Source organism: Cavia porcellus, unplaced genomic scaffold (genome assembly GCF_034190915.1).
Source record: "Cavia porcellus strain 051 isolate PalLab524CR breed Dunkin Hartley unplaced genomic scaffold, mCavPor4.1 scaffold_12, whole genome shotgun sequence".
In the NCBI taxonomy this organism is placed as follows: Eukaryota; Metazoa; Chordata; class Mammalia; order Rodentia; family Caviidae; genus Cavia; species Cavia porcellus.
In genome coordinates, this window is record NW_026947495.1 from 75,765,475 (window position 1) to 75,777,061 (window position 11,587).

The window sequence follows — 11,587 nt, forward strand, 5'->3', positions numbered from 1 at the left end:
GGCAGAAACATTGCTATGCAATATACAACCGTAAGAAGCAAACAGGATCAGACATTGCTTGAAGGACATTTTCAGGAAGTGGTTGAACTTGCTGTGCGTTCGCAGCTTTCATGGGTAGCACCTGCTTTATGGGTCTCATCTGCCCTGTGGGTCCACCTGTCTCATGGATTCCACCTGCCTCCGGTCCGTGTATACACGGATGGCTGAGCCTGAACCTTCTCCCATCCGAGAGAACCGCCTGCTGGGAGAGTGAATCACTTGGGGAAGAAGCAGGCGGCAGACACAATAAAGGGGAGGTTCCTTGTGGGGTGTCTGGAAAATATGCATAAGTACCAAGGAGGAAGCCAGGGTTTGGATGTCTGCCATACAGAAGGCACCAGTGAGGCCAGCATGGACTAAGCAGGCCTCGCCACTCAGGTAGGTAAGAGGCACTTGTCCACCTGTCTGTCTTCTCAGCTCCACATACAGAGGAGGAAGCCAGGTAACAGGGGAGGAGCCCCAGGAAGAAGGTCTGCACCACCCCACTCCGAGGCTGGGGAGAGGATGTGGTCCTTGTACTGGACCAAGAGTGGCATTTTCCAGTGAATTACACTCGATTGGGCTTTTGTCCCTGAGAGTGGTCCAAAGGACACAATAGAGAGACTGTGGCCCTGTAGGGATCAGAGAAAAATGAAATCACTTTGTGTTTGTGCTTCCTAGGAACCAGGATTGTTCAGTGGGCCCATAATGGCAGCCACTGTGTTCCTCGAGGACACAGTGGCAACGGGAGTCTGAATGATGCGTCTTAGGGGAAATGCGCTGGCCGTGAGTCACCCTGATCATGCGGGTGGGGTTCCTCCGGGGGATTGGAACTGCTGGCTGCCAGCTGTCCTCTGCCAAGGTCAGGGGCAGGGACACTCCTAGGCCCTAGGTGCTTCCTCCTAGAGGGACAGGGCCTGGACTCTGGCATGGACTGACTCTCTCGGTTGTTTCCCTGGCATGATTGTCCCTACCCTTTGTTGTGATATGGTCGATGTCTCAAATACTTTGACTTCTGATATCCTGAAGGAAACAAGAGGGGAAAGGTCCAGGACCACAGCAGAGCCAAGCCTGGGTGGCAGGTGGTCTGGGGATGCTGGCTGAGAGGAGCCCTGCGGGGCTAGTGGTGGTGGGGACAATGACACCCTCACTGCAAGCAGCTGGGCTGAAGAAGAGGTTCCTGAATATACAGGAAAGCACCTGAGAGTCAGATTCCTGAAAAAAGCAGGGAATTTACGACAATAACACCAACATGAATCAAGCCACCGTGGCTTTAGTTACATCCCTGTCACCACAAGTGCTTCAGGGGTGAATATTTTCCTTTCGGGAGCAATCGAAGGTGCTCCCATGACATGCATTTAGCATGCATTTATTGTCTGTCCAGCCCTGTGCAAGGTTACATGTCAACCTTGTTAAAACATGATGTTGCAAAACAAGAAAACTGAAGCTTACAAAGTTCAGTAAGTGGCCCAAGACCTTGACACTAACAGCAGCAGAGACTTTGAAGGTGGGCACAAGCAGACCCTGATTTTGGGTGGGTTGGACTTGTGATTTTCCCACTTCACAATGGTCTTTTGAGCTGTGTGTTAATGTGAGTAGCCATACAATGATTCTGCTTTTCAATTTCAGTACAGTGATCAACAAATTACATATTCTATACTTCCGGTTTTGTTAGATGATTTTACCTAACCAATGGCTAATGTGAAGTGTTCCAAGCACATTTGAGGTGGACTAGGCTAAGCTCTGACGTTCCATAAACTAAGTGTATTAAATGCACTTTTGACTTACATTATTTTTAACTGATGGCCTCCTCGGGCTATAACCCCATCAGGAGCCGAAGAGCAGCTGTATGCTGGAATGCACGCTCGGGGAAGGAGGACACAGTTACAGAAAATGATTCATCACTGCAGGTGTTCCAGGCTGCGTGACTTCATGGGCGGGGAAGAGAGGAATGAAGGGGATGGTCAGGCTCTGTCCCACGGGCTGCATCAGCCCAGTGCGTGGGAAGTCAAAGAAGGAGGGGGCTGCCTGAGAGGGAGAGACATTCCAGAGGGAAGGCAGGCAGGGTGATTCTCAGAGATGGCTCAGTGAATAGACACTGGGGAGCCTAATGACGGACAGCACAGATCAAGTCACCTAGAGGAGACACTGCACAGCTCCACGTGCAGCAGGAGGCTGGGGGATCGGACGTGTCCGCCTGGAGTTTGAGGGGTGAGGCTGCCGACATCAGGGGCCAGGAGCCAGCTGGTCAGCAGGCAGCTGTGGGTGTGGCAGGAGAGGTTGCTTTCTGAGAGCAGTCCTGGAATCCAGGGTTTCTGAAGTGGGGCACTTCTAGACAATGAGAAGATCCCCCAGCTGGCTGGAGTGTTGGCTGAAATGAACAGGTGGTGAGTCACTGGCTTTAGAAGGGTGTCCTGAGAGTTCAGGGCTAAGTAGACTTTTTTGTTGTTTGTTTGTTTTTTGTCTTTCTGAGACAGAGTCTCACCGTAGGGTTCAGACTGGCCTTGAGTTCACTTTGTAGCCCAGGCTGGTCTCGAACTTGCAATGATCCTCCTGCTTTAGCTTCCTAAGTGCTGGTATTACAGGCATGTGCCACCACGCCCCTATTAAACTGACTTCTTATAACTCTTGATTCCATAATTCTGTGAATTATTTGACCCTCCCTGAAATGAATTGGTTTGTAAAATGCTTCGGTGTCATTATACAAAAGCTGGTTGTCTCGTTAAAAGTTGCTATTTTACTCAGCTTTTTGCACACTGCCAGGGTGTTAGGATCTTTGTAAGTACCAGCTAAGCATTTTAGGTTTGTGATGTGTGGATGGAGTGTTTATCTGTTTCTATAATGCCAACATCCTGCATACTGCAGGCATGCAGAGCTGTTCATTGCTTACATAGAACTGATCAAACTCAGACGCAGATCACTGTAAGAAACATATGGCCATGTCACTTTAAGGATACAGGTAGCACCTTACCCAGAAGGCTGTGGAAGCCTTATCAACCACTAGAGGCCTCACTGGAGTTTGTAAAAAAACTTGAAGCTCCCACCAGCCCCATCCATCCTCTTTTTAGATACCTGGCTGGCGCGGCAGACACAGGTGAAAATGATCAATATAAAAATCCATCTCGTGGTAATCTTAAACTGAGTTCACATGTCAGTCTTCTACTGTTTTTATGGTGAACAATTACTGCTGTCACAGCTGTTGACCCTTGGGTCCTATTATATTCTACTCTTTTCAAAAAAGGGACAAAGCTCTCAACATCTCAGAAACTTTTGTTTAAAAGAAATTACTGCCAAATGTAACTATGAAAGGTCAAAACCTTTGCCTTCTCTCCAATAACAAAATAGTGTAGAGATACAAATAGATAACAGGAGTGGAACTGAAAAGGCTAAATTTTGATGTTCGCAAAAGCTGTGTGCTAGAAATTGGAGATTTGACAACTAAATTAGGAATGGTTTCAATCCATTGTTACTGCTTCTGTGTAACTCAGTGACTGCTGGATAAAGAGTGTTCTGCTACAGAATTCCCATAATTTTATGTCTTAGAGTGAACTTCAAAAAGACATTCCTGTGAGAAATGATCCCAGCCCAATTTCAGTCTTATGCTCCCAGCTTTCAAATGTTTCTTCTCTCCTCAGGTTTTGACTTGGGGCAAATTTTTAGGGTTGAGTTACACAGGGCTAAAAGACCAAGGGCATACCTGAGAGGCTCACCGTGGAAATGCAGGCTGCTTTCTGGCTTTGCTGCTGCTGGTAATCTCTCCTGCAGTTGGCAGACACTTCTGCATTTTTTGTAGGGCTCTTGAGAGCAGAAGTGCTGACTACCCTGGAAATTCCCTGATAAGAAAATGTAACAGGACCCGCCCCCACTGGCCAGTATAGTTTCCTAGTTGTCCAGGTAACAGTTCCTGTCCCAGTTCCTGTTGCTTCTGTCTCTGAGAAACAGCTGGACACTGTGATGCACACTGTATAAACCAGTCCCCAATTGACAAGCCATTCTGCCTCTGTATTTCCTGTTTGCTTGCTCAGTATAAACCCTTGACCACCAGAGATCAGGGGCTGATATTCTGGGGTGTAAATAAATCTGCCTCCAAATCCTGGGTTTTGTTTCCATGTTTCTGCTTGCTGTTGCAAAAATGCTCAGTGATGCTTTGAAGATTGGGTCTCTAGATCTTGACACACCTCCACGACTATCAGAGCGATGTTTTCCTGACCAATGGAGTCTGTGAGAATGAATGAAGAGAAAGGAACCTTATCCTTTACTATGTGACTGCCTGGCAGGAAGTCAGTGCCTGCCAGGACACAGTGGCTTCCCAAGTTCTGTAGGTGTCTGGAGTTAGGGGAAAGATGCAGGCCTGAGCAGGGCCCTCACAGGCCTCTGTGCACACTCTGATACTCCCAGAGGGCTCTGCCTTTAGACAACACTTCTTGGAAACTTGGAATAAAAAGCTGCCATTATTTGCTCTTTCAGGAAATGATTCATGGTGTTTCCAAAATCAACAGAATCTCTCATGCAGCAGGATATTAGAATTCCCAAAGCAAGGCATTGTACATTTTCAAAATCTCCTTGTTTGTGAATTTGTTGTCTGTTAGTGTTGCATTTGCTAGTGATCCTAGTTTTCTGGTCTAAATCAAACAAGTTAGATACCTTTAAAATTTTAATTTTGTTCATCAAAATGTTTTTCCAATTTCTCTGAAGCACATTCAGGGTCCCAGCTCTGTCTTTTAGGAGAGAGATTTGGAGAGGAGATGTGTGAGCCAGTAGAAAGAATGCCAGACCTTGGCCAGAATCCACTCTTCCAGACAGCAGGATTCCAGGGTCATCGTGTGACCACAAAGTCTCGATCTCTGTGATAAGAATTGTGATGCTTTGGCCTGAGTTTACAGGCACTCTAAGAGGATCTATTTTTTTAATAGAGATCCCCAAAGCAAGACATCAGACAGCATAGTGTCTGAATAACACTGTGAGTGTTGTTACTTGGAAACTGGGTACTTTCCCAAGTAAAGCATAGTATGCCACCTCGTGTGGGAGCAGAGCTCGTTCCTTTGTGGTGAGGAAAGCATTCAGGGTAGAATTCCTCCAAGTGGCTAATAGGATTGGTAATGGGATTGGGACAGTGAAGTCTCCATATCGCCTTCTAGAAAAAAGTTAGGCCCGGTCTGTAGGCTCTTAGATGTCAAATATCCTGTCCCACATACACTTAGTGCTAGTATTTAGAACATACAGAACTTTAATCTCTGGTACTAGAATTCCATCATCTTCACAGTGGTTGGATATCATCAGCAGAGGAGTAGCAGAATTATTTATGCAACCAGCAACACTGAATTCACTATACCCTCCCAGTGGATGCCAAAGTATGCTGACCATAGAATCAAAGCACTCATGGCCAGCCTTCTGGAAGGTTGCTCCATCCCTGCTGCCTTCCTTTGGAATTGCTTTGGAAGTTACTTCCTTCAGTTTAAGAGAGGTGATATAACAGTAAAGAGGCCTGCGCCCCAGCCTGCATCTATACCCCCTTCGAGGAGCCACCCTGACCAACAGCCCACTGTGGCACTGCCCATGGTCTTTGCTGCAGTGGCTCATTGGATCATTTTCCCTCTACCCAGCCCGGTTTCCCACCCTTCACATGAATGGTACTCCTAGGCTCACCCTGGAGAGAGCCCACTTTAGACTTGTCATGGTCTGAAGTGGTCCACATTTGTAATTCCAGGGAAAAGTTACTGGAATTTGAATAAGTAAATTCCAATCTACCACTTCCAGTGTGATCCACAAGGAGACAAACACATATCTGCAGCGGTGGAGAGCCACGGGGGTCCTGAGTCAAGTTGGAACAACAGCTGGCTGGGAACAAGGGCCCTGACCCAGGGCCTATTAACCTGGGTTTTATTAATTCCTGAAGAGGGGCGTGGCTTGGGGTTGAGTGACAGCGAGAATGGTGGGAATGCCGTGAATACTGTGAGCTGGGCGAGACAGGAGGCTCCATAGCATTTCTGCAATATGCAGAGAGTGTAGAAAGGGTACCGGATGTGGGTAACAGGTAGCCTGTAGGTTTGGAGGGATCTACATAAGACAGTTTGAGGAAGTATTTTGTGATTTTGGTCGGTGCCTCAGCTTTGATGTCTGACCTTTCTGTCCTAAGACATCAGGAGCTCTTTCTGGAGCCTCACGCATACTAGTTGGGAGTTATAAGCATGGCATCACTAACCCATGGAATTGCATCAAAGGTTATACCTCAGTGCCTTTGATAGACCCATTTGCATTTCTTAAAGCCAGTTGAACAGGTAAAGCATTATCCTACTCAGCTCTGTACTTATCAATACAGAATTAGGGCAAGGTTTAGCGCGCACAGAAGGAAGGGCTTCTTTCCAACCTTCTTCCAAGGAGGGCTGTCCAGGTGGTCCTCCATGCATACCCATATTGACACTTAGTGCAGCTGTCTCTGATGCTGTCTCCTGCACCATTCGGTTAGAAGCTTGGCCCTTGGCTGGCACCTGAACTTGGATCTCAGTAGGATTCATACCATTCCCATTCCAGAACCGATACGAGCAGCTCGTGTGCCTAAACTGTTTGTGATACACCGTGGCTCATGCTGAACACGTACTTTCCTTCTGAGCAGCTGGAATTTGCTATCTGCCTGGCCAAGAATACCTACAGAACGAGCCCCCCTAAAATCCTTAGACACTGAGCCCCTAATGAGTCCCCAGGTAGACATCATGTCCTGGGTGTTACCACATACACCCTGTGTGACTCCACTGAGAGAGGACACTTAGAAGCTAGTGCCTGATTTCGCCTAGATTTCCTCTTCTGTGTGCTTCCCTCCAGGGCTTTTCTTCTTCTCCTTTTGCCATCATAAATCATACCTGGGAGTATGCTGAGTCCTCTGGGTTCTCCTTGCAAACATCAAGCTCCTCAGTGAACTTTCTACATGCAAATCTCCATCCTCTCAGAAAACCTGACTGAGGCCAACCCTGCTGTGTCTCTTGCCCAAGACGTTCAGCTCCACATCCAGCTATCTTCCAGTCCCCCCGTCTTAGAGCCTCAGAATCGAAGCCCCCCATGCAGCTGACTAAGTCCTTCCGAATCTCTCTCTGTTATGTCTCCGGAACATGACCTCTCCCTTCTCCCCAGTGTCCTCACTGTCATTTAAGCCATTATATTTTCCATCTGGACAATTGCATCGATTCCTTGGTTGCTCTCTTCTCGTGCACACTGATATACACTGCTGCCATTAATCTTCCTAATGTAATCTTTAGAAAAAGTGAGTTTCTAGCTTTAAAGACAAAACAACTTCAGGTTTTCCTCACTGATTTCAGACTGATGTTGAACTTTCCAGCAAAATTGAAGGCCTCCATGATCCAGCTCGGCCGCTACACCAGTCTTCTTCCCTCGGCTCAGCGTACAGTGCCTATTAGCCATGCGACTCCTTCACTGCCCACCAAAGAAGTCTTGTATTTTTGCCTCCTTTTGCTTTTACGTAAGCCATTTCTTCCTTTGCTTGCTCATCTTTTAACATCAAGATTCTATCACTGTTTTCAACGCCAATCTTCTTTTGAGAAGCTTCTACTACACAAACTCCCCAGTCTGCCTCCTCGAGGAAGGATTAATGTCTTACCCTCTGTTCCTCCACAGTAAAAACAGATTTCTGCCATCTCATTTTCCTTTCGCTGTGTAGCTCTGAAAAGATGATCGAGGCTCCCTCTCCTTTCTCCTTTCAGCTGGATCAATGGACTTTGCTAAACAGCAGCTGCAAGAAATGCTTGGCAAGAGCTTTTATTCTTGTGAGATCAAATCCATGATGCATAGCTCGTAAGCTGTGTGCGCTGAACTAGAAGTCTCCAAGTGTCCTGGATTATGTTTCATTAAAATACTGGATCTTTCTTTTATTGTGTGTATTTATTTTACTGGCACTTTGTGTAAATTTTGTGTACATCATAAAACACCCATATGAATGGCAATTTCCTTGCTTTTTCTTATTTATTTTACTAGTATGCTTGTAACACATGTTTATATACCTGGTGTGGAGTTGCTCTGTGTACATAACACATCTTTGTTTCTTTTACATCTATTTCTTTCCCTCCCCTCTGTCCCTCTCACCCATCTCTTAATCCCCTCCCCATCTGAGAAAGATCTGTCTTCCTACTTTCTATTATCTATCTTTTATTTTGCTGTTTATTTGTAATTTAGGTTTCTCATATAAGAGAAACTATGAGTTATTTAAACTTGTGTGTCTGATTTTATTTCCCTTAACGTTATGGTATCAAGATGCATCCATTTTCCATTACAAAGGACTCAAGTATATTTATGGTAGAATAATACTCCATAGTGTGTAAATACCACCTTTTTAAAAAGGGTGAGATAGAGATAGATATAGAAAATTCTTACAATTTTTTTCTCATTTACCAGTGAATCCTCTGGCCCTAGCTGGACCCCACTCTTTCTGAAGATCCCAACTTCCAACTCCCAGACCTGTGGATTCCATTTCTACTTTGTGACCACCCTGCTTCCAATCAAAAACTTTTCTCAGCGATGCCTGCCAAGAAAAAAGCAAGCACATATTTAACTACTTTGTGACCAGAGAGTGCAAAGGTCAGCTCTCACAAAGGAAAGGTAAAGGGCGTCAGCACAGCAAGGTCCTTGGATTCAGCTGTTCCTCTGGAGCTAGGGTTGGTACAAAAGGACTCTGAAACTTACTGGTGTTAAAGAAGACAGAATATACTTCCCGGCAGTCCCTGCAGACTGTTGTTGGGTAATTCTGAGTTTAAAATCACTCTGACGTGCTCATGATTAGGACAACTTTTGAAATCAGGGCTGGCCTGCAAGTTGAGGCAGGTGTTTCTTCCCTGTTCACAGCAGATCTAGCCTGATAATGCAGAACTTCAAATGAGGATGACCTTAAAGAGACACAAAGCTCTTAGTTCATGTCTGCTGTCACACAGACTCCTGCACAAACCTAGCAGAAAAGTACAAGAAATGTGTAAAGAAAGGTGGCATAAAAATAACCATGGAAGAGGTTTTGGGAAATTCGGTCGTATGCATATTAATGTCAAGCATAAAATTGACAGTATGACACAGAGAGACTCAGAGAGAAAGCATATTGCCAAAGAATATTTATATGACTTCAGGTTTAATGAGATCTCTGGCTGGAATTATTAAGGAAAGAGAGTTCAGAAAGAAAAGTGTGATTGCATTAAGATTAGAATCAATGGAAAGCTTCATATTTCAACATGAACTCTCTTCCGCAGCGCACCACTGTCCAGCTACTGAATAAGCCTCACAAAGTAAGGTAACACCACTGCACTAAATGTCACTTAAAACACAGATTCCACAATAACTCCAAAAGGAGTAAGTGCTTCACACGGCCAATCAGTGAGAAAGATGGGCCGCACTTGACATTCTGACTTAGGGTGAAATGTTTCATAGCCCATGCCTAGAAATGGATAATTTGGGATTCAAAAATAAAACACATCTTTTTCGGGGAGAAATTTCATTACAATGACAGTCGAGATAAGTTGCAGAAAAAGATTATAGGACTGGCTTTTCCTCTCAGTCGTCGGCGCACCTTACCCTACCCAGTGTCTCCAGGCTGAAGCCTTTCCTTAGGCTTCTTTGTCACACAGCCTCCAGGAAGGAAGGAGAGAGTGGAGAGATCTGTTAGGCTCTTGATCAATCACCCTCTTGTATTACGAAGCAGATGTGGCCTTGTGCATTACAAAGCAGTGGGAGGCTTCTGGCTTGTGTGGTCCTGTTCAGCAAAGCTTGGGTGCACACAGGCAAATGCAAGCCACCTTATGCAGGTGATTAATGCAGGTTGTGTTTGCCTTTTCTACAGCTATTTGAGGAATTGAGATGTGAGACTGTCACATGATTTTCTATCTGATAGTTGACATTTTTGGAAATGCTATACTTATCATGCAATGCAGCTAGTCAGTTAATACAGACGGAGAGTCTGAAAAAGAAGCTATTTTTATGCCTCTCTAGACATGTGTAGTTTAAGATATTTTATTCTGCTCATCTTAGATCAAATACGAGATGAAGAAATCTCCTCTTTCATTCACTGACAGGTGAACCAAGAGAAAGGACACACACCAAGACTCACAGGTTCCTCTGTGGTTTCATAGATTTGACTTTTGTAATTCAAGCTGCATCTGGATGAATGAATTCAAAATGCCATTCAGATACCATCTTCTAAAGAGATGAAAAGCTGCTAGATATACAAAGTAAGGTAACACTAAAGAAAAGTATAGACTGTAACTAGGAGGTGAGATTGTTAGAGTTTACCCATAAAGGAATGTCTCTGTCTCACTCCAATATAAATCTTGAAGGAGGTGTTTTCTTCTAGGGAATACACACTTGCAGTGGTTTTAAGAGCTCACCCAGGACATCTGAAAGCAATTTGCTGCTCTGCTGTGTTTTCCCTGGTGCACTGCCCGTGCTCAGTGCCCTCTCCTCATCCCTTCCCGAAGTGACATCTTTTACATGCTTGCATGGGCCTGGGCTGCCTGAGTCCCATTCCACATCTCCCTTGCTAGGTGGTGAGAATAGAAAACTACTTCCTCCTTACACAGAAGTCAACACACTACTCCAGATTCAGTAAGGAAAGCAGAGACCATGGTAGGTATTTCAAACATGAGGAATTTAACACAGGGAATTGTTTACAAAGGAACAGCAAGGGCTGGTGACGTGGTGCCATCTGGAAGCCCCTAATGCTTCTGGGCTCGCATCTATTATCTTGTTTCTGAGCAGCAAATGCTGTTGTTGCTTCAGGGACTGAATTTTCAGAATTGCCCCTCCCTAGCTCATAGTGCAAGTAACAAAAAGTTTCCACTGCTGAGGCTGCTGAATTTGCAGTTATGCCACCCTCACTGCTGCAACAGCAGCTACAGCTGTTTTTAGAAGTAGAAAGTTTCTCTCTTGCTCCATCTTCCAGTCTTGCCCGGAGTTTGGGATTAGCAGATACTAACAGGAAGCCACTGGCAAGGAATGTGAGAAATGCAACTTGCGACCTCCAGATCTCCAACGTTAAGCAGTATAGAGTAGGTAATAAAAAGGGTGTGTATGAATCTGAGATACCAAGTAAGGTAACAGCAAAGATTAAATAAGGTAACATAACAGATAGCTAATCAACACAGCTTGCTACAAAGCAAAGCTTCCCAAACTTTCTTTGGAACATAGCTCATATTGAACTTGGGATAAATGGAGGAGATTTGGGGTTCTATGAAGCTTGGGAAAAAATATCTATCATATCTTATATTATAACTATGGTAAATATGCAGAATAAAAAATATAAGTAGAGATATTAGATGTTGAATTCATCTTAGATTTCCAAATAAAATGTTTTGACATATCAGTGATGAGCTTCATCTTGCTCCCTAAACAGAATTAGTTTACATGGTGATTTATGCTTGAAATGACTACATGTAATTCTCAATACCCTTCAGTGAAGAATTCTTCAAATCCTGTATAACCTGCATGTGTGAGAAGCTGTACACAGGTGGGTGGAAGAAAAAGTGAAAACTTTTGGAGGCAGTAATTCAGAAGTTCACTGTCAATCAAAACATATTTGAAGGCGAAC

General features: G+C 44.8%; 1 long non-coding RNA gene across 1 annotated transcript; it reads left to right on the forward strand.

Moving 5' to 3' along the window:
- The first annotated feature begins 224 nt into the window (after positions 1–224).
- Positions 225–11,362, forward strand: LOC134478221 (uncharacterized). The gene is made up of 2 exons (XR_010050708.1): positions 225–417; positions 8,419–11,362. It is a non-coding gene; the product is annotated as an uncharacterized LOC134478221 (long non-coding RNA).
- Positions 11,363–11,587: the final 225 nt, after the last annotated feature.